The sequence below is a fragment of the Rhinatrema bivittatum genome, chromosome 6 (assembly GCF_901001135.1).
Source record: "Rhinatrema bivittatum chromosome 6, aRhiBiv1.1, whole genome shotgun sequence".
Lineage (NCBI taxonomy): Eukaryota > Metazoa > Chordata > Amphibia > Gymnophiona > Rhinatrematidae > Rhinatrema > Rhinatrema bivittatum.
This window is the reverse complement of record NC_042620.1, coordinates 300577660-300602057: the sequence shown is the minus strand read 5'-3', so window position 1 is coordinate 300602057 and position 24398 is coordinate 300577660.

Genomic DNA, 24398 nt, shown 5'->3' with positions numbered 1-24398 from the left:
CCACAGCTTGTGAAAAATCCTGTAAGATAAACAACTTGATTGCTTGCACATAAGTGTACATAATATTTTTATCTGATGAAATGCTACCAAAGTTCTGTCAGAAAGAGAAGGCTCACTAACTAATTTGAGATTGTATTTCTTGGTGTTTTGTCTTATGATGGAATAAACAACTTGTGATGGTTGAACGTCCTCCTTTGTCTGAAATGCTAAGGCCTACAAATTTTATTGCCCTGGGGGTTATGATTCCTGACCTGAATAGTAAAGCAATAAATCAAAGTGTGCTTGCTGACAATGGATCTGGATCCTACTGTGTTCAATCAACATGCCAGCTCCAACTTATAATTCCAATAGAAATACCACATTCCCTAGCAAGTTTGTTTGACAGTTGCAGGCAAGTGTGTGTGAGGTATGCTGTCCATCTGACATTGTGTTTTTTGATTCTGTTCAACCCCTGTGCAGATGAAAGGAATCAGTACACCACTGAACATGTCTCCAGACGTCTGCCCTTTTTTTCTATCAAAAAGAAAGAGATATGTAAGAAAAAAAAAAAGTCTTTGGAGATTTTTAAATGGACTGGATCGGGGCTCTATGCTTACTCTTTCCAGAAATGTGAGCGCTTGAAACTGGAGCAGCCCATTTTTCCATCTCCTATTCTTATCCACAATTTCAGATTTCTTTTTTAGCCAGATATTTATTTAAAATAGTTTTGTTTGCTTGGAATGTTCAGTGTATATAATTAGAGCATATGTTATGCTGGTTAGGAAGAATAATAGTTAGTTTGTGTAAGATGCTGATGCTGAAAGTGCTGCAAGCAACCATACCTTGAATATTGTGTGCAGTCCTGGTTATCCCATCTAAAAAAAGGAATACTAGAACTATTATAAATGGTACGGAAAAGGAAAATAAAAAATGGGGGTTCCGTTTGTTCATTTGGATCGGTGATTCATTTTGTTTGGTCCTGTTCCCAAAGTTCAATTCATTTATTTTATTTTGTTTGTTTGGTCATTTGTTTTCTGTTAAAGTCAATGGGGGAAGCACTGCCTCTTATATTGAGCTCCAAACTTGGGGCTTTCTATCCATGTGAAATGAAATTTTCAGAAAGGCATTAGTAGCAGAGGGATCATCATTGCATGACACCGAGTGGGGCAAAGTGGCAGCCAGAGAGGCATCAACAGCCCTAAGAACCATAATGGAGCAAAGCAGATTAAACAGTGGTGAGAACAGCTTAAGGCACCATGAGAGGGCAAAGCAGTACAAACAGTGGCATTGAACACCCCAAGTCACTATGAGGAGAGAAAAGCAGCTCAAACAATGGCATAAACACTCTAAGGCGTGAAAAGAGGGGAAAATTGCACCAACAACAGTGTAATAAAGGCCATAATGTACCAGAAGAGAAGCAAAGGGCACCAGCAACAATGGTATGAACATCCTATAGCATACTGAGAGAGGTAAAGCAGCAGCAATAGGAATACCTCAAGGCATAGATTGAAGGGTAAAGCAAAAAGTACACTAACATCAACATGCAAAGGCATAGATTGAGGGGCAAAGCAGTTAAGCACAGAGGCATCAACACTGCAAGATACAGGCTGAATGAGGGGTAAGGCAGAAAGCAGATTGACATCAACACTCCAAGTGCCTGCAAGGAGCAAAGTGATGCCATCAGCGGTAGGAGTTCCACCAAGCATCATGAAGGAGGCAGGAAAAGACTGGGAAGTAACAGTAGCAGAATATCACAGCAAGGCATTGAATCAGGAGAGAGTCAGGGCATTAGGACTTGACAGAGCAACAGAAGAAAGAGTGGCTACTGGCAAAAACACATTAAAACAATGAGAGCAAAACATGTAAGCAAAGGTTCACTTATGGTAGTTATGTACTCGGTCATGCTTCTGCTCACATGGTAATTCAGGGAAACTCAACAGAGGCAAGTTTATTTGAGGAAGAACAACTCTGGTGCCAGTGGACTCACAATGTCCCCCTGTCATTTAGAATATGTGTTCTTTAGTCATGGAGACTGGTGGGTAATAAAGGAAATTCTGGGCCATCCTGGCTGACTCTGGCCAAACTGCAGACTTGCACGCCTGGAATACTAATGAGTCTATGGCTATGTCTTTAATAGGCTCAGTGAGAAAGCGTGAATAAAATGTGTGCAGGGATCTCTTGTGCTAGGAGAAATACTGATCTCAGCTGCCAATTGCTGCAGCTATGGTCTGTGTCAGGAGGTCCTTTTTTAAGGAGGCCATTAAGGGATGGTTGATAAAGATTGGTTCAAGCTGATAGAACTATGTGGGATTCCCACTTTTTCCTATGCTGAAAACCACCGGCCAAAAATGTATTCATCTTTATCTTTCATCCTAAAACATAAATAATCCACATTTCCTCACAAGTCATTTTTAACAAAACCGAGCCAGCTATTTAAAAAGCTATTTGTTTCTTGCAGTTTATAGTCTTTAAATGTTGTTTTCTCTAACAGCTTTTGGTTTGTGGGATAAAGGTGAGTGATATTACATACAGTTTACTTATGCACAGCCTTGTATACTAAAGTTAGCACCTTAAACATGCATGTAGGAATCTAGCAGGGTGAGGATTTTCAGCTGATTGTCAAGTTTCAGCTGCAAGGTTTTAATCCCTATTCCTTATTACCAGATACTCTCAAACTTCTATTCCAGGAGATTGACTATAGAACTGACATCATCTAAAATGGCTCTTTTTGACCTGAGTTCCTCTGTGGATTCTTTGAAGGCATCTTTGTACCATCTGCATCCAATCTTGATGCCCCAGGGGGTGATCCACATTTCTGATACCAGAGAAAAGTCATAAAGGGCAGTCTGTTACTGCACCAACCTCAATTCAATTTAGATTTTTATATTCTACTTTTTGCAGCACTTCAAAGTGGATTACATTCAGGTACTGTAGGTATTTCCCTATCCCCAGAGGGCTTACAATCTAAGTTTTTGTACCTGAGGCAATGGAGGGTAAAGTGACTTGCCCAAGGTCACAAGGAGCGACAGTGGGACTTGAGTGCTGGTCTCCTGGTTCATAGCCCCCTGCTCTAACTACTCGGCTACTCCTCCACTATCAGATAGCTGGAGCTCTACCCTGTGCCTACATCCTGAATTAGCCAGCGCACAGGCACTCCCACTGCTTCCTGCTGTTCACATTGCTGATGTTTACCCTTCACATTCCAGTGAAATTGATCTGTTTTTTTGTTTTTTTTTCTTGCACTTCTCTATCAGTTCTCTCGGGACTAAGCACAATTACCCCTTGGCTTTCAGCCCAAGGGTATCATTTACAGGCTTCAAGGTTTCATGTCATTGTTTCTAGTGCCCTCTTTTGAAGCCTTGGGATGTTCCTCCCATTCTTGCCTCTTCTTTGCTCCTCTGATGGTGCCTTTGAGAGCCCCTGTCACTGCTGATATCCCTTTACCCCTTTAAGATGGATTAGACTATCCATGCCGCATTTCATGCCACTTTGTCACAGTCTATGTACTTTAGAATTATTTCCCCCATCTGATGATATCTTCCTACAAATTTCATGAGAATTTATAAGAAAACCCTAATTCTGGAGCACAAAACGGGCTGACGTTTTCCCCCCACTGACTGCAATGGCAAACAAATGAAAGAATAAAATAAATAAACAATATATATATATATATTTTTTTTTTCATTTTGAAACTAAAGAAACAAATTGAGGTGCCCACAAAATGAATGAACAAACCAAAATATGTTTTTCCTCTGCACATCTTACTTCCTATTTTCTTATGTACAGCATACTTCATTGTAAAATTAAATCCCCCTACTGGTTTGATCAGTATCAAATTCCATAATGCTATTGGAATCAAAGGGTAGATGTGGTAACAACAATGGTAGAGGAACAGTGACCAAGGGCCAATACAAGCAGCACTATTGGTGATGACAGTGATAGAACAAGGAGTCTTCTGCCCAAAACAAAGATAGTTTTTGGTTTTTTTTTAGAAGGAGACATCAGCTAGAGAAGTACTAGCAGGGTTGGTTAAGAAGCCGGAAAAGCATCTGCCTGTTCTCATAGCAAATAATGTTGCTGTGGTGCAGGGATAGAAAAAGACAGAGTAACTGAACAGCGGCATCAATAGTGAGGAGTCACCAGACAAACCAAAACAAGTATTTCATGAGCATTGTCTGCAGGAGATCTTAAGGGAAACTGATTCAGATGAAGTTCAGGATTTTCAAAGTCAGAGGATTCTGGCTGGCCAGTTACTAGCTTTCTATCCACCAGTGAGCAACCACAGGAGTCAGCAAGTAATACTAGTAGGGCAAGAGCATCCCCCAAGGAAGAGCAGGTAGTGGAGAGCTAGACTTTTCTCTTCTGGTCTACCTTCAGCCATAACCCCACCAGCAGCACCGAAGGATCTAGAAGGAGGGAAAAGTTCCCAAAAGACATGAGGTGTGGAGGCACTTTAAAATTCTGGATCACCTGTGTTTTGCAGAATGCATTAAGAGTCAGAAGTCCATCAAAAGAGGGAAGATTCCTATTTGTTTTGATTTATATTCCACCTTTCGGGACACTTCAAAACAAATTACATTCAGGTACCATAGATATTTCCTCATCCCAAGAGGAACATCTTTTAAACAGTAGTGAGTGCTATTATTTTCAAAAGAAACACCTGTTAGTGTTGTTTTCAGGGGAGGATCTAGATACCAGTCTGGGACTTTATCTTCCACTCAAAGTAGCAGGAGTAGGAACGCCACAGAAAAAGGAAGGTCTATCTCTTCAAACTGATCCTCTTCCCCCCTTCCCCATGCTCATATTTGTGGCAAGCTACTATATAGCGCAGATGAAATAGTGTTCAACATAACTGTCCTGGGTCTTAGGCAGGAATCATTGAATATGAAGAAACAGTACATCAGGAAAAGAGTTTTCCTAGATGACCAGCTCCTGAGGTGGTGGAGAATGTGGGATTGAGGTGTAGGGGTGTGCATTCGGATTGACCGCATTAGTAAAACGCAACTCATATTTTTTTTTTACTTAAAAAATTGATTCGACATAAACGATCGGATTTCCCACATATCGAACATAGATATGTTCGATATGTGGGAAATCGCGATTGTTGAGCCAAAATAAAAATATAAACCCCCTCACCCTCCTTAATCCCCCCCCCGACTTACCACAACTCCCTGGTGATGGAGCGAGGAGTGAGGACGCCATTTCTGCAATCTTTGGCGAGAAGCATGTGACGTCGGCGGCACGTCGAGTGACGCCGGCGTCACGTGATTCCCGGCTCGTTCGCGCCGGACGGCTCGTTCGGCCCAAAAAGAACTTTTGGCCAGCTTGAGGGGGTCAGGAGGCCCCCCCAAGCTGGCCAAAAGTTCTTTTTGGGCCGAACGAGCCGTCCGGCGCGAACTTGCCGGGAATCACGTGACGTCGCGTCTGAGTGACGCGGTGCCACGTGATTCCCGGCGAGTTCGCGCCGGACGGCTCGTTCGGCCCAAAAATAACTTTTGGCCAGCTTGGGGGGGTCAGGAGGCCCCCCCAAGCTGGCCAAAAGTTCTTTTTGGGCCGAACGAGCCGTCCGGCGCGAACGAGCCGGGAATCACGTGACGCCGCGTCACTCGACGTGCCACCGACGTCACATGCTTCTCGCCAAGGATTGCAGAAATGACGTCCTCACTCCTCGCTCGATCACCAGGGAGTTGTGGTAAGTCTGGGGGGGGGATTAAGGAGGGTGAGGGGGTTTAAATTTTTTTTTTGCACATATGTACATATACCCAACTCATTGGATTTTTTTTATGTCCATATTGGCCGCAAGTGGGACCCCCTTTCGGACATAAAAAATATGAACATAAAATTTTGCTCTGCACATCCCTATTGAGGTGGCTGTTGCACTTCTTAGCCTCAATTACAAAGTGCCCTCTAAGAAAACAATCACTAGGTACGTTCTTCATTTTTCTTCTACCCCTCTACAATCCCTGCCTGGTTCTTTCATCCTGTTTCTGTGTTAATTATATTGGGGTGGTTTCTGCCATTCCCTTATATCACCTAAGTGGTCTTACTTTTCCCACTCTGCCTGCTTGCTATGCCTTCACTGCCTGCCATGTCCATAATGCTATCAAAGGTATCTTACTGTTATCACTCTGCCTGCCTGAGATGCCCCTTATACCACTACAGAGGCATGACAGGCAGACTTAGTGGTAGCAGTAAGACCCCTAAGGTTGTATAAAGGGCATAGCAAGCAGGCAAAGCAGTAAAAGTAAGACCCTGTGGTGGTAGGCATCAAACCAAAAAGGCAAATGAAGATCTGACAAAAACACAGTCAAACAAATGTTCACTGAACAGCTTGAAACTAGTGCTTTGTGAAACTAAACCCAAGTTCTTTTTTTCTGCTACCACTAAGTCTGCCTGTGTACAAACTGGAGGCTGGAGAAATTTAAGAAGGTATTCCAGTCTGGATAAGAAGAAATTGTTCAGATCTTAGAGAATTTAAAAATCAGTTCTGCGTTGTATCTGCTAAATTATTTCAAAGGGGCTATCCATATACATGAGTAAGAAATGCGTACAAGCAAGCTTTATTTTCTAACAGAGATTGATTATTCTCAGATTAGCCAAATGCTTCATCTGCACAGGATGTTCTTACATTCGTTGTTCGGTATTCACTGTTGCTCTCCACATCACAAAGATTGTCAGGAGACTTCGGTAAGTGTTGCAATTACACTTAAGCTTGAAGAACAAGAGGATCTAGTTCACTTATACTAAATCAAGGAACTTAAAAGAACTCATTGCACCTGCATTACTGCCATCAGTATCTTCACTAGATTACAAACTTTTACCAAACATCAAGCCAAGGGACATTTTAAATGATGAACTTGTTCAATCTGCGATAATACTTATCAAACTAAAGATTTTGTCAATCCCACGATCACTGGAAATTCGATTTGCAACATTTCACTTCTTTTTTGTCAGATTATGTTGTTTGTCGTTTTTTGTCCCTGCCCATTATTCTATGATAGCAAAACTATTCTCCATAAATGCATCTTGGAAAACAAGTTGTTTAAAAAAACAGGAAGCTTGAAGCACCTTTAGTGTCTTATTTTTTAGATAAATAACATGATTTTTCAACATTGTGTTGCGAGTGTGGTGGTGCGGTCACTTGCTCAGAGAGATTGTGAGCCCTTGGGCCACGGCAAGGTTCAGGGAGGTGCCCCAAGACACACACCATGGGAGGTGAGAGTGTTCAGGTATGGGCTGGAGCTGGAACAAGGCTGGACCAGGATCAAGACTTGGAACATCAGGAACTGGAACAAGATAGGCTCATCCCTCCACTGGACCTGAACACACTGGTGAGACCCAGCAACGCAATGCTGGTCTCGAGTAGCCCTCCGGCCACTCGGTAGCCCTTCCAGATGCTCCGCTTGGGAACAAAGAGTGTGTGAGGCCAGACGGAGGATGAGGGCAGGAACAAGATGAGACATGGAACTCAGGAACTTGGAAGACTCAGACGATAAGTGGAACTTGGAAGACTCAGATGAGGTTTCAGGATACTTGGAAGACTCGGACAAGGTTTCATGGAACTTGGAAGACTCGGACAAGGATCCAGGATACTTGGAAGACTCAGGCGAGAATTCAAGTTCAATCACTAGTATTGGGTGAGTACTGAACCACAGCACAACCTACACAGCTGCCCATGGCTTGTCGCAGACCACTCCGAAAGTGAAGCAGACTCCAGACAAGAAAGTGAAGACTTGGAACTGGAAACATGTTGAAGATTCAGGAGAGGATTGCCCCGAGGCACACCCTACACAGCCGCCCATGGCTAGTTGCGGACCACGCTGAAGTGGAGCAGGTTCTGGTTTGAGTCTTTGGGCATGGATGGAAGCAGGCACAAGGTACTCCAAAGACCAGGAACAGGATTCAAGACTCAGGATTCAAGACTTTGGAACTCGAATTCAGGAACAGACTTTGAAATTAAAAACAAGGGGCCTTCTGGAGACTTGCACTGCAGACATGAAGACAGACCTTGTGCCATGAAGCACCCTACACAGCCCCCCATGGGCTGGTCACGGACCACAATGGTGGCATTCTGGGAAAGGTGGACAAGCAGGGAACATGGAGGCAGGATGAAGAGCCTGAGATGAGGACATCAGGACAGGACTGGAACATGGAACATCAGGAACTTCTGGACTTGGAACATCGGAACTTCTGGACCCACGAGCAGTGGAGCACAACACATTGAAATGTTTTGCTATTGATAGATTGAGTAGGGGCATTAGTGATGGTGATCATGATAGATTATTAATTAGAACAAAGATGGATTTTTTGACTGAAATCTGTTGAACTGTTGTTTTTAAATTTTGCTATAGAATGGGTTTCTTATTTTAACAAGTTTCAAATTGAGCACATTATATCAATTACGAACTATATGACAATATTATTTTAGATTGAGTATTGTATACATCTGCTCGTGATTTATTTAAGCCACTAAACATGCATGAGCATAAGAACATAAGAAGTTGGTTTACTGGGTCAGACTGCCCAGCATCCTGATTCCAAAGTGGCCAATCCAGGATATGATGAGTACTTGGCCAATAACTAAACATTAAAAAGATAAGCAGTGGCTATTCCATAAGCAGTTTATGGACTTCTCCCCCAGGAATTTATTCAAACCTTTTATAAACCAAGTTACATTGACTGTCTTAAACACATCCAGATCTTAATTATGTGTTGAATGAAAAATAATTTTTTTTCAAAATTTTTTTAAATGTGCTACTTGCTAGCTTCATGGATTGTCCCCTAGTCTTTGTATTATGTGAAAGAGTAAATAACCAATTCACATATACCCTTTCAAGACCTTTTATCATGAGGGTTGGTGTCTGGAAACACTCTCTCAGGAACAGGCCAGGAGCTGGGTTGATCTTCTGCCTAGAGAGACCCCTCCCCTGCAGGTTGAACCCTCAGGTTCTGGGGGCCAGCAGTACTTAGCTGTGATGGCTGAACATCATGGATAGAAGTTGGGCTGATCTTCTGCCTAGCCAGCCCCCTCCTCCACAGATAGACTCCTTGTGTTCCAGGGACCAGTATGGCTAACTGGATGGGCTGGACAGACTGGTTAAGGCACCACAGGCTGCGTCAGGTGGCCAGTAAGGAGATGACTTGGGTAGCTCAGAACAGAGCTCACTGGAGGCCTCTGCTATTGGGAAGGTGTCATAGCAGACTGAATCAGGGCACAGTAAGGCTGCACAGCAGGTAAAACCTTGGTAACGTTCATGATTTTTTTTTTTAGATGTGGTTACCTGAATTGAACACAATGTTCAAGGTACAGTTTCATCATGAGTGATAGAGAGGCATAATGACATTCTCTTTTTTATTCATTATTCCCTTCCTAATAATTCCTAATATTCTGTTTGCTTTTTTGATCATTGAGGTACACTGAACCATTGTTTTCAATGTATTATCCACTATGACACCTAGATCTTTTTCCTAGGTGGTAACTCATAATATTGCACCGAACATTGTGTAATTACAGCATGAGATATGTTTTCCTATATGCATGACCTTGCACTTGTCCACATTAAATATCATGTGCCATTTGGATATCTAATCTTCCAGTCTCGTGAGGTACTCCTGCAATTTATCACAATCCGCTTGTGATTTAACTTCTCTGAATAATTTTATGTCATCTGTAAATTTGATCATCTTACTCATCATATCCTTTTCCAGAAAATTTATAAATATATTAGAAAACACCAAATATAGGTCCCTGAGGCACTCCACTGTTTACCTTTTTCCACTGAGAAAATGAACCATTTAATCCTATTCTGTTTACTGTCTTTTAACCAGTTTGCAATGCACAGAAGGCCATCACCTTCTTTCCCATGACTTTTCAGCTTTCCTAGAAGCTTCTCATGAGGGACTTTGTCATATACCTTCTGAAAATCCAAATACACTACATCTTCTGGTTCACCTTTATCCACATGTCTATTATGAGAGGTCTTGAACGAGTAGATGTGACTCTGTTATTTTCACTTTCGAATAATAGAAGGACTAGGGGGCATTCCATGAAGTTAGCAAGTAGCACATTTAAGACTAATCAGAGAAAATTCTTTTTCACTCAACACACAATAAAGCTCTGGAATTTGTTGCCAGAGGATGTAGTTAGTGCAGTTAATGTAGCTGGGTTCAAAAAAGGTTTGGATAAGTTCTTGGAGGAGAAGTCCATTAATGGATATTAATCAATTTTACTTAGGGAATAGCCACTGCTATTAATTTCATCAGTAGCATGGGATCTTCTTAGTGTTTGGGTAATTGCCAGGTTCTTGTGGCCTGGTTTTGGCCTCTGTTGGAAACAGGATGCTGGGCTTGATGGACCCTTGGTCTGACCCAGCATGGCAATTTCTTATGTTCTTAACCCTTCAAAAAGTGTTGCAGATTTATGAGGCAAGATTTTCCTTGGATAAATCCATGCTGGCTGTGTCCCATTAAACCATGTCTTTCTATATATTCTATGATTTTGATCTTTACAATAGTTTCCACAATTTTTTCAAGCATCAAAGTCAAGCTCACAGGTCTATGAATTTCCAGATCACACTGGGAGCCCTATTTAAATATTAGAGTTAGATGGCTACCCTTCAGTCCTCAGGTACAATGGATGATTATAATGATAGGTTACAAATATTTTAGATCTTTCAGAACTCTGGAGTGTATACCATCCAGTCCAGGTGATTTGCTATTCTTCAGTATGTCAATATGACCTACTACATCTTCCAGATTCATCATGATTTAGTTCAATTCATCCAAATCATCACCCCTGAAAACCATCTCTGGAACGGATATCTCAGCATCCTTATTATTAAACACCAAAGCAAATAATTAATTTAGTATTTCTGTGATGGCCTCATCTTCCCTATGTGCACCCTTAACCCATTGATAATTTAACACTCCATCCAACTCTCTCACAGGCTTTCTGCTTTAGATATATTTTTAAAAGTTTTTATTATGAAGTTTTGTCTCTACAGCCAACTTTTTTCAAATTCTCTCTTAGCCTACCATCAATGTTTTACATTTAACTTATCAGTGCTTATGCTTTTTCCTATTTTCTTCAGATGGATCCTTCCAATTTCTGAAGGATGTTCTTTTGACTGAGCTAGTCTTTTCACCTCACCTTTTAACCATTTCATATCAAAGCTGCAATTGAGAATTGAGCTCCATTACAAAATTCTATGTTTGAAATTATGCAGTACAGTGAGTATATTATTGAAATGTCTGTTGTTAGAGCACGTTTTCTCTATGTGACACATAGAGAAAGCTGTAATCAAGGATCACATCCACTGAAGTGAAACAGGACTGCAGAGCACGACTGGAAAGGCTCTGCCTATACCAGTCATCTCCTCCACAGTTTGAGCCGTTGGATTCTGATGGCCAGTACAACTTAGCTGGTAGCATGGCTGGTATTGGGACATGTGCAAAAAATAATACAAGGGAAATGCAAAATACAACATAACAAAAATGTATTACATTTCAAAAGACTTATTTAAAAGTAAGTGTTAACACATGTCCATTCCAATACATGTTGAGGGTCCAAAACTATTTTAACTTTCTCAAACACACAGACATATACACAGACATAAAATTAAAAACTCAACAAATACACTATTGCATGCATACCATTCACACACAACTACTTCCATCCAAAAATCCACTAAAACAATGCAGGAAGGAATATTTGTCCACTCAAAAACAATAGATAGCACAATATTTCCAAAATGTTTTTGTTGATTTATATCCCAACAGAGGACACTTTCGCTGGAAAACAGCTTCTTCAGGATTTTTATTGTAGATCAATAGCCTTCGTGTATCAATTTCAACTCCCAGCCTGTGACATGCTAGAATATGTCACAGGCTGGGAGTTGAAATTAGGCAAAGGCTGGTAGCTGGACACGTACAGGCTGGGAGCTGGATACAGGCAAGACTGGAGACAAGTATTGGGATCAAGTGCATTCTTGATCCAGAAGACAAGGCAAGGCCTGAGATTATAGATGAACAAGGGCAAGGCCTGGGTCAGAAGGTCAAGGCAGGGCCTGGGATATCAGACAAGGAACTAAACTATACAAGGACTGGACTGAGCAGGGCATGATTGGACAGGACAGGACAAGATTAAACAAGGACTAGACAAAGACAGAAGTAGACAAGGACTGGACAAGGACAGGACTTGAACAGGCAACAATAAACAAGAAGATCCAAAAAGGGCACAAGGCTGGTTAGGCAAACCTAGAAGGCCTGAAGGTGGCAAGGCAAGACAGAGAGGCCCAGGAGGCCACTGAACAAATCAGGAAGGCCCAAGAGGCAAGAGAGCAAGGCAAAGAGGCCTGGAAGGCCACAGATCAAGGCAGGAGGCCAAGATAGGCCACAAGGCAAGGCAGGAAATCATGATAAGGATGGTCAGGTAAAGGACTCGATGAAGAGGCCAGGAGGGATTGGACAGGCTCAGTTAAGTAGGGCTAGAGATGCTGCCTCGTGGGATCAGTGTAGCTGTGAAGTAGACTCACTGATTACTTCCGCTGATGGAGGGGCTGCATAGCAGGCAGAACCATGACACTGTGGTCACTGTTTATAGATATTTTTCTCTTTCTTGCTGTGTCCAGGTTAGACATTAAGCAACTTATGTGAAATGCTGGCTAATGTTGGTACGCAATCTTGATCATAATCATAATAGTACACAACGATCAGTTCAAAAGGATAATTTTCTTCTAATGTAAGTATTTTAAGATTAATTTGAAACATTGTACAAAAATGTTTTTGCAACAAATGTTTGGTTGGAATATTTTTATGACCAATGATTACAAAGGTTTGTATGTTCTATCTGATTGTCAGTAATGGCATGCCCTAAAGTCTGAAATCTTTTCCTTGTTATAAATAAAAACTTAGGTTTAATTTCACTAAGTACTGTTTTCAACCTGTTTAGTGAAGATTTGCTTGTATGTAGGCATAAGGGGAATGGTAGGCAGATAGCGTGGCAACAGTAAGACCCCTGTGGTGGTTTAAGGGCTATGGCAGACAAGCAGAGTCATAATAGTATGAAAACTAAGGGGCATGTCAGGTAGAGCGGCAACAAGGCCTTCAAGGTGCTTTCATTCACCTTGCTACTTGCATGGGAAATCTGGAATCCCAAGCAAAGGCAGATTGACTTCTAAAAACACCAACGTTTCCATCAGCTTTGATACCAGACTTGATCAATGAGGGCTCAAGATGTCCCCTGTCATTGAAAATACACATTCACTGAGTATGCTGGTTGGTGGCAGGAAAGATAGCGCTGAGCCACTTTGGATAGGACTGATCAGGTGGTGGACTTGTCTGCCCAATATGCCAGTGCATCTGTGTCTATGTCCTCAATGAGATTTATGAGATAGCATATCACAGACATTTGTGCTCGGGTTTCTTTTGCTTTAGTGGACACAGAGTCTTTCTTGCCAACTGCTTTCACTATAGCCAGTGCCAGGAGAGATGGTTCTTTGTGAACAATGTGACTTTTGGCATATTGAGGCTCAGGGAGAAGTGCTAGCTGTGCTATACCTATTTTGCCTCTGCCTCTTGTGCTCCTCTTTCCAAATCTTATCTACCAGCATGTTCTTCATTTATGTGAAATGCTGGTAGATAAAGTCTGGAAAGTGGATACTGGGCTTGATGGACCTTTGGTCTGACCCAGTATTGCAAGTCTTATGTTTTTATTTTCTTTTGCTGGGACTGGAGGACAAGACTCACTTTCATCTAAGGATCAAAAAGTATAGTGAGCATGTATGTGTGGTCTTTTGCAAGAGGCTTTAATATCTCTTGGATCTGCTGCTACAAGGAGTCCAAAATTGCAAAACCTTGGCTTTCATTCCCTGTTCTTAACAGAAGCCCTCCAACTTTTCATGCAGAATATTTGCTATAGGTATGACCCCCACCCACGATGGCACTTCTAGTCCTCCATGACATTCTTGAAGGGCTTCAGGATTTGCACCAGCTGCCTCATGAGTACCCAATCACAATGCTGAAGGGGGCATTTGACACCTATCTCTATTTTCTGAGACAAATCATAAAGGTGTTATCTAATGATCCACTAACCTCTGAAGCATCATATAGGTAGAATTCCAGCAGGTGCTAATAACCTGAATGAGATGCTTGTGAAGCATCACAAATTCCTCTTGATTTTCATGTAGAAGTTGCCCTACCTTCATGCTTCTATGGATGTTCCCTGCTATTTTCCCATACTACTCTCTCAGCTCCTGGAGGTATTCATTCTCATGGTTCTTGGATCCCCCCAGCCTCAGGACAATCATTGTCTCTTCCCTTAACTATATTTTGACCATTGCCTGTGACAAAGAATCATGCCTGAAGATCCCTAGCTCATCAGTCTAATTGCCAGTTCTCCACCATCTCTCCCATGGTTAAATGAATATTCAACAAAGTATGGGCCTCATCCACTGATTCAGTGAGGAGCAATGCTCATCTTCATCTTCATGCTTGATCCCTACTAGGTTGCTGTTTGTCACTGACCCTGCCTCACCAGGTCCCAACAGTGTACCATCAGGGCAAGGTAAGATAGTGTAGTGGGCCAGATGTGTCTGATGAAATGCACACTACTCACCTCTGTTTTATCCAGCAACTCCTGGATGTGACTACAGTCCAGACCTTCCTACTAAATGAGGTCTTGGAGGGTACTTTGTAATTCAGTGCTAAAATCTGCAAAAGATGCTTAAATCCCACAGTGTCCACTACCTGCAAGGGATGTTTATCAAGGGCATTCATTTCCCTGATGCTCCTCATTACAACTTTTGATATTGCCTGCCTCTTGCCCCAAGGAAAGTGCTACTGAAAACCACCCCACTTACTTCATGGAGGGTTGCCACTTCTGATGCATGGCAGAGGGCTGCAGGCCTGCCGCCTGACTGCTGAAAGGGGCCTAGGGTATAGGATAAGCTTTGGGAAAGCTTTTACCCTTTTCAACCACTTTCCTCAGACTAGAGGAGGGTTCCTAGGCTAGTACTGCAACCAGATGCCAACGCCAATAGGTGCTGCTTTTTGCAGGTGTTACTGCATACCAGTGTTTGCCAGATATTCCACTTGCTTCCCACAACTGATGCCCTTTATGCAGTGAACGCACTGCACAAAATGTGAGTCCACTGTGACTTTGAAGTGCTTCCAGATCAGTTATTTCTTCCACAATCCCTTCTCTAGATCCTTAGGAGTGGTTGCTGACACTGGAGCGGAGGTACTAGAGGATGAACTCTGAGGAACAATGTCAGGGCATCACTCACACTCTGTCTGTACTTTCTGATTGTCATGATCTTCCTCAGTTTGCTCTGTCTCCCCCGATCAATATTCTGGATGCTAATCATATTTTACCAATTGCAGTATAGTTGGAAATGAATTATCAAAAATTCCAGAAACATTTTAAGGCTTTCCTATTCCCTAGTGCTTGAGTGGATGATGTTGCAGGGTTAAAAAAATTTAGCAGTGAAAAGGTGATTGCTTGTTTTATGCTTCATATGAATGTTTTAATGTAAACCGCTCTAATAGTTTTGCTTCTGCTGTAGAAACATAGAAATGGCAGCAGAAAAGGACCAAAAAGTCCATCCAATCTGTCCAGCAAGCTCATGGCAGCATCTGCCGTGCCATACAATTCTCCCCATACCTAACAGTCTCCAAGACCATCAAGCCAGGAGTCTTGCTCAGGGGCAGATCAAGGCAATCTGCTGCCTGAGACAAGGGATGAAATGGTGCCCCCTCGACCCCCCCCCCTTTGCCCCCCATAGGTTCCCTCTCTCTGGCACCACACTAAAGCACCCTCACACATGCTCACTCCCTCCCCCCCACCAAAGCACACTCACACATGCTGTCTCACCCGACCAGGCTCGCAATCTCTCACAGACACACAAAAGCTGCCGCTCACACACACCCAAGCAAACTGCCTCACACATGCACACATATACACAAGCTACCTCTCAACTCACACACAAGCTGCCCTCTCACCTAGCACTCACAAAAGCAAGCTGGACGCACACACGCTCACATACACACAAGCTGCCTTTCAAACTCACACACACAATCTACTAGGGATATGAATCGTTTTTGACGATTTAAAATATCGTCCGATATATTTTAAATCATCAAAATCGTTAGGGGCCACGATACAATAAACAATTTCCCCCCGATTTATCGTCAAAAAATCGTAAATCGGGGGAAGGGGGAGGGCGGGAAAAACCGGCACACTAAAACACCCTAAAACCCACCCCCGACCCTTTAAATTAAATCCCCACCCTCCCGAACCCCCCCAAAATGCCTAAATTACCTGGGGGTCCAGCGGGGGTCCGGAACGGCCTCCTGAAATCGAATCGTGTTGTCTTCAGCCGGCGCCATTTTGCGCCGCCATTTTGCAAAATGGCGGCGCAAAAATGGCGCCGGCCATAGACCAACACGATTTGACTGCAGGAGGTCGTTCCGGACCCCTGCTGGACTTTTGGCAAGTCTTCTGAGGGGTCAGGAGGCCCCCCAAGCTGGCCAAAAGTCCCTGGGGGTCCAGCGGGGGTCCGGGAGCGATCTCCTGCCGTGAATCGTTTTTCCGTACGGAAAATGGCGCCGGCAGGAGATCGAATGCAGGAGGTCATTCTGGACCCCGCTGGACTTTTGGCAAGTCTTCTGGGGGTCAGGAGCCCCCCCCCCCCCCAAGCTGGCCAAAAGTCCCTGGGGGTCCAGGAGCGATCTGCTGCGCCATTTTGCGCCGGCTGAAGACAACACGATTCGATTTCAGGAGGCCGTTCCGGACTCCCGCTGGACCCCCAGGTAATTTAAGGCATTTTGGTGGGGTTCGGGAGGGTGGGGGATTTAATTTAAAGGGTCGGGGGTGGGTTTTAGGGAGTTTTAGTGTGCCGGCTCACGATTTTAACGATTTTCACGATACTTTAAACACCCAAACGGCAACAATACGATTCCCTCCCCCTCCCAGCCGAAATCGATCGTTAAGACGATCGAGGACACGATTCACATCTCTACAATCTACCTCTTATACAATCACACATACACACAAGCATGCTGCCTCTAATCTCACATGGGGCCTCTTCTCTGCTCTTCAGCCACCACTGGTCTGAGCTCCGACGGTGACCCCCCAGCCTCTCTATGTTCTTTGGCTGCCATTGGCCTGAGCTTCGGTAGCGGCCCCCAGCCATTCTCTGTTCTTTGGCTGCTGCCGGCCTGATCTCTGGCGATGGCCCCAGCCTCTCTCCATTCTTCATTTGCTGCTGGCCTGAGCTGAGGTAGCCATGGAAGGGGAAGGAGTGTGAGGTGGATACTACAGCGGCATTCTGAGATAAACATTTTTTTTTCCATCTCAAAATTTTTCGCATGAAGCGGCCGCCTCACCCTGCCCTCATATAGTACCACCCCTGTTCTTGTTGATTGCTGTTTGAGTCCAATTCTCTGTCACCTCATACTGTTGAAGCAGAGAGAATGATGGAGTTGCATCAACAGTATGAAGGCTTATTGGTTAAGAGTAATAACTAGGGATGTGAATCGTTTTAGGACGATTAAAATTATCGTCCGATAATTTTAATATCGTCTTAAACCGTTATGGAACACAATACAATACAGATTCTAACGATTTATCATTATAAATCGTTAGAATCGTGAGCCGGCACACTAAACACCCCCTAAAACCCACCCCCGACCCTTTAAATTAAATCCCCCACCCTCCCGAACCCCCCCCAAATAACTTAAATAACCTGCGGGTCCAGCGGCGGTCCGGAACGGCAGCGGTCCGGAACGGGCTCCTGCTCTGAATCTTGTCGTCTTCAGCCGGCGCCATTTTCCAAAATGGCGCCGAAAAATGGCGGCGGCCATAGACGAAAAAGATTGGACGGCAGGAGGTCCTTCCGGACCCCCGCTGGACTTTTGGCAAGTCTCGTGGGGGTCAGGAGGCCCCCCACAAGCTGGCCAAAAGTTCCTGGAGGTCCAGCGGGGGTCAGGGAGCGATTTCCCGCCGCGAATCGTTTTCGTACGGAAAATGGCGCCGGCCATACGCGTATGGCCGGCGCCATTTTCCGTACGGAAAATGGCGCCGGCAGGAGGTCGTTCAGCGAGGGTTCCGGCGCCTCGCTGAACGACCTCCTGCAGTCGATCTCCTTGCCAAAAGTCCAGCGGGGGTCCGGAAGGACCTCCTGCCGTCCAATCTTTTTCGTCTATGGCCGCCGCCATTTTTCGGCGCCATTTTGGAAAATGGCGCCGGCTGAAGACGACAAGATTCAGAGCAGGAGCCCGTTCCGGACCGCTGCCGTTCCGGACCGCCGCTGGACCCGCAGGTTATTTAAGTTATTTGGGGGGGTTCGGGAGGGTGGGGGATTTAATTTAAAGGGTCGGGGGGGGGTTTTTAGGGGGTTTTAATGTGCCGGTTTTTCGATTTTTCGATTTTTAAAACGATTTTCCACGATTTTTCACGATATTTTACCCCCCCCAAACGGCAACAATACGATTCCCTCCCCCTCCCAGCTGAAATTGATCGTTAAGACGATCGAGGACACGATTCACATCCCTAGTAATAACCTCCATACCAGCAAGTTACTAGGGATGTGCAGAGCAAAATTTTATGTTCATATTTTTTATGTCCGAAAGGGGGTCCCACTTGCGGCCAATATGGACATAAATAAAATCCAATGAGTTGGGTATATGTACATATGTGCAAAAAAAAAAAATTTAAACCCCCTCACCCTCCTTAATCCCCCCCCAGACTTACCACAACTCCCTGGTGATCGAGCTAGGAGTTGAGGACGTCATTTCTGCCAATCCTTGGCGAGAAGCATGTGACGTCGGTGGCACGTCGAGTGACGCGGCGTCACGTGATTCCCGGCGAGTTCGCGCCGGACGGCTCGTTCGGCCCAAAAGAACTTTGGCCAGCTTGGGGGGGCCTCCTGACCCCCTCAAGCTGCGAACGAGCCGGGAATCACGTGACGCCGACGTCACGTGATTCCCGGCAAGTTCGCGCCGGACGGCTCGTTCGGCCCAAAAAAAACTTTTGGGCCAGCTTGGGGGGGCCTCCTGACCCCCCCAAGCTGGCCAAAAGTTATTTTTGGGCCGAACGAGCCGTCCGGCGCGAACGAGCCGGGAATCACGTGACGCCGGCGTCACTCGACGTGCCGCCGACGTCACATGCTTCTCGCCAAGGATTGCAGAAATGGCGTCCTCACTCCTCGCTCGATCACCAGGGAGTTGTGGTAAGTCTGGGGGGGGGATTAAGGAGGGTGAGGGGGTTTAAATTTTTATTTTGGCTCAACAATCGCGATTTCCCACATATCGAACATATCTATGTTCGATATGTGGGAAATCCGATCGTTTATGTCGAATCAATTTTTTAAGTAAAAAAAAAATATGAGTTGCGTTTTACTAATGCGGTCAATCCGAATGCACACCCCTACAAGTTACCCCATTCACTCTTTTCTTTATTTCCATCCTCTAACTTTTAGGGTTCCACAGAGTTTAACCCATGCTCCTTTGAAATCTTTCTCTGATTTAGTCTTCACCACCTCCTCTGGAAGGGCATTCCAGACATCCACCACCGTCTCCATGAAGAAATATTTCCTGACGTTGGTTTTGAGTCGTCCTCCCTGGAGTTTCATTACATGCCCCCTAGTTCTATTGATTTCTTTCTAATGGAAAAGGTTTGTCAATTATGCATCATTAAAATCTTTCAGGTATCTGAAGGTCTGCATCATATCCCCCCTGGACCTCCTCTCTTCCAGGGAATACTTATTTAAGATCTTCATTCTCCTCCTCATAAGTCAATTGATGGAGACCCCCCACCATTTTTGTCACCCTTCTCTGGATCACCTCCTGAAATGTCTCTGACCCTTTTGAGATGCGGTCTCCAGAACTGAACACATTACTCCAAGTGAGGCCTCATCAATACCCTGTACAAGGGGATTATCACCCTCCTTTTTCTTACTCGATATTCCTCTCTCTATGCAGTCCAGCATTCTTCTGGCTTTAGCTATCACCTTGTCACATTGTTTTGGCCGTCTTCAGATTTCTAGACACTATCACCCCAAGGTCCCTCACTTGCTCCATGCACAACAGCCCTTTATTCCCCCATCACATACAGCTCTTAGATTACCACACCCCAGATGCATGACTCTGCACTTCTTGGCATTGAATCTCATCTGCCATATCTTTGACCACTGTTCAAGCCTCCTTAAATCACATCTCATTCTCTCTACTCCTTCAGTCATGTCCCACTCTGTTGCAGATCTTAGTATCATCCACAAATAGACAAACTTTACCTTCAATCCCTCCTGCAATGTCATTCACAAAGATATTGAACAGGACTGGTCCCAATACCGATCCCTTGTGGCACTCAACATTGTTCTGCCTTCAGAGTAGGGTCCATTCCACCATCCACACACTGTATTCTATCCGTCAACCAGTTTTGTAATTATGTCACTTACCTTGGCACTCATTCCCAAGCTTCTCATTTTATTCACAAGCCTCCTACGTGGGACCATATCAAAAGCTTTGCTGAAATCCAAGTATATCACATCAAGCAGTCTTCTCAATCCAGTTTTTAATTCACCCAATCAAAAAAATCAATTAGATTTGTTTTGACAGGAATTTCCCCTGGTGAATCCATGCTGCCTTGGGTCCAGTAATCCTGCCTCACTGCAGATAGTTCACTATCCTTCCTTCAGCAGTCTCCATTAATTTTCCCACCACCAAGGAGATGCGAATTGGCCTGTAGTTTCCAGCCCCCTCTCTGCTATCACTAAATAAATAAGATGCTACGATATACATCTAAAAAAATGTTCACCCCTCTAGTATTGCTTCAATATCTTCTGATCCAGGCAATCCAAGATAAGATTCTTCATCTGAATCAGTTGATGAAAATAATTCCTTTATAGCCTTATCAGTAGTAAGCAATAAACTAACCCTGTTAGTGCGTGCTAATCCCAAAAAATTAATTTTCCCTGAAATTTCGGGAAAATCCGCTTCATTTTTCGGGGTGGCCGAACCAGGACGAATGCACATCCCTAATAATCACTATATATATGGCTGCAAGGTACTGTACAGACAGATTATTCTGGTGTTACCAATGAGCAAAGACTGACATAATACAGGTTATGAGGGATCCAAGAAACCCTTATTTCCTCTCCCCTATTATGCATGGCCAATGGTACAGCCATGGAATGTTAACCACTTGCTGTCCAGCCTGTTGGATGACCTTCTGCTGGCGGTCCTCTATTCATATGTACCATGCTGTATTTAATCTGCCCATATCTCTCCTAATCGCCAATCTCTCTAGCATCCCTTTGATTCCTCTTCTATTTCTGTGCATTACTTCTTGTAAGCATTACCTCTGGAACTTGTGCAAGTTCTGTGATGGCAAAGACCGCATAAATTTCATCTTCAAGCCATTCATCAAACGCAACTGCTTTCATAAACATTGTGGCAAACAACATCTCTGTTTCCCTCATTTGCTTTGCTGCAATACAATATTCATAGACTGGCTCCTATGACAGGTTGCCTAAATGTATCTTTTGTGTTACTCTTGCCATCTCTTAGATCATTGGTCGGCAACTTGGCAGAGCAGGGTGCCAGGTTATCATTTGACTCTGCATCCTGGCCTCTGCTATTGAAGCCAGATAGCACTGCATTAAAGAGGATGAGGTACCTGGTCCTCACACTTGCCCTGCTTCAGCAGCATACACTGTCTTTCTGTTATTAAGCAAAGCCCTATTTCCAGTAACTGAAATATAATAGGGTAGCAAGGGGCACTCCAGGGGTATACAAGGGCAGGAGATGTAGCATTTCCAAAGTCTGTGCACCGACCTGTGTACGTAGCTCTTTAAAAAAACAACCTTTAGTCCCACAGGGAATAGGAAGGAAGACAGAGGGAAGACTGTGAGGACACCCTCAGCCTCAAAGAGAGATGCAGGCAATGAGAGAACAAAAGCTGTGAGAGAGTGGAAGGACTGTGTTTAAGATGGTGTTTTAATTAGCCTCACCATAATTAAACACGATTAGTACAGAAGTTTGAAAGAACAAGCAAAATATTTTTTTGTAATAACAGAGAAAGGTCATGGTACAAAATCTTTCACATAACACTAGAGAGTTCTAAAGCTAGAAAAAGTCCATTGAGACTCTGAGCAGTTGTCAATCAGGTAGCAGGAAAGATCAATTCTGCCATATACAACTGGTGATATCAGAATCAACAAACACCACTACTTAGAGAAATCTGTGAGTGACAGTGAACCCAAAATGGCACCACATTTCACTGCAGATATCTATACAGTATTGACTTTTCCACATAAAATGAGTCATTGAAATGTTGAGGCCTGGCTAAAATTTATGAAATGTTCAAAACGTCATGCCAGTAGTGTCTTGTTTCAAGAAAAATGAATTGAACCATTGGAGACTCACAATTTTAAGGGCATGGTCACCAGCGATGTTCTCTCTACTCTTTCCCTTCTCCCCCTCCCAAATTACATGACCGAACTACTTTTCATAGGCTTGATGAATGAGCCAGGTCTTCTTGGGGTGGCTGCAACAGTTCAAAACTAATGCAGCTCATGATAAATTCTGTTGTGAGAGCTATTTTTGGATCAACAGTAAATTGCCCTATGCATGTGAGTGCCAGTTTATGGCTTAGCTTGATGAATGAGACCCACAATCTGACAGTTGTTATAGGAAGATTTACTGCTGTGCAGCATATTACTTTGAATGAAGTGTAAAATGCCGTTATAAAAATAAGAACATGCAGAGGGTTGTTTAGAAAAAAACAACCCCCCCCCCAAAAAAAAACCCAACAGTATTTCCTGCCACAATATAGCCTCATGATTATATTGTCCCAGAAACAAACTCTGGATTGTCTTTTTTCAGACTCTCTAATAGGGCGGTTTGCTCATTTCAGAAGTCTGTGACATTCTTTTCAATTCTTCTGCATCATCATCATCAGTGTCTGTTATAAACTTTGAGTTCTTTTATTTTAAGTACTAATCTGGGAACTGGAAACTGGAAAGAAAAGAATATATTTCTTTTAGGGAAGGAGGTTTGAAAGAATAAGAGAGCTAAGATAGGAAAATGGAAAAGCTGCTACACAGATGAATTCCCTAGTAGTAATCTCCTGGCAAAGCTCAAATGCTGGCTTGTTTTATACTCCTACTGACAGAAAACACTGGCTAATTATCTTCATTTTGTTTAATTACCAATTAACTAACACAGAGGACCTTGAAGATAGTGATAGTTTTGTTGAAGTTAGTATATACTACAGTGCTTGATTTCAAATTAGCACACTTCTTTTGAGAAACATAAAATAAAGAAAAGAAATAATAAGGACTTGCCACTGTGTATACCTTCCTTAGAAATAATTGTGACAGTGGGTCTTTATCAGGTATCAATTAATTAAAACTCATGATTAATCTTGACCTTTATTTAAAAAAAAAAAAAACCCTTTTTGCCATGGAAAGGTCATTTAAAACCACTATGACAGAATTAAACTTCAGTGTGATAGGCAAATATATTTTCAACATGGGAAAAATAGTCAAATAGGCCACATTGGTATAAACTGTGCAGGTACTTTTTTTTTTTTGTGTGTAATTATTTTTATTGGTTTCTAGCAAAAAGATACATTACACAAACATTGCAGTGAAAGGTATTCCCATCACATGTACAGTAATAAGCCTTCATAGAAATAGGCTAACATCCAGTCTATACACACAAGTTAGACAATCAGGCATAGAAGATAATCAAAGAATCAAAGAAAACAAAGAATTTAACCAATTAACAGTAGTGGGCTCCCCAACCCAACCATACCCTCCTATATACCATATTCTCAACAGCCCCCCTTATCCCCCCCCCTAACCCCTCCCCACCCAAACCCACCCAAAAGACACCGTTCAATGAAGTCTCAAGACAACATCAGTAGACCTTAAAGTAAAATAAAATAAAGCATAAAGTATAAAGTATAAAGTAGTCACTATCAAGTGTCAAGTATCACCAAGAGGAATGCAGCGAAGAGTCCCCCAACCAGCACATGATCTTTACTAAGCTGTATCCAAGTACTACTACAATGTTCCGGGGTCTATGGAGGTTGCAGATCTCCTTTCGACGGGAGCAGGCTGGTAAAAGGAGACCAAAGCACTTTAAAACAATCCTGTTTTCGCTTGGAAGAGGCAAGGATCGATTTACGTTCCAGTAAATATGTCCAGCATGGCGTCCCTCCATTCCAAAAGTGATGGAGGAGTAGAGAGTATCCAATGACGTAGTATTATCCGTAAAGCTATCAGTCGACTCTTGTGGAAGAGGAGAGAAGAGCCATGTGATGGAGTGTCCGTGGATAGTTGGGGTGATATGACATTAGTGTTAGACTTCTCATCACGCCCAAGAGGCAAAAGGCACCAGTCCAAAAGTCCATA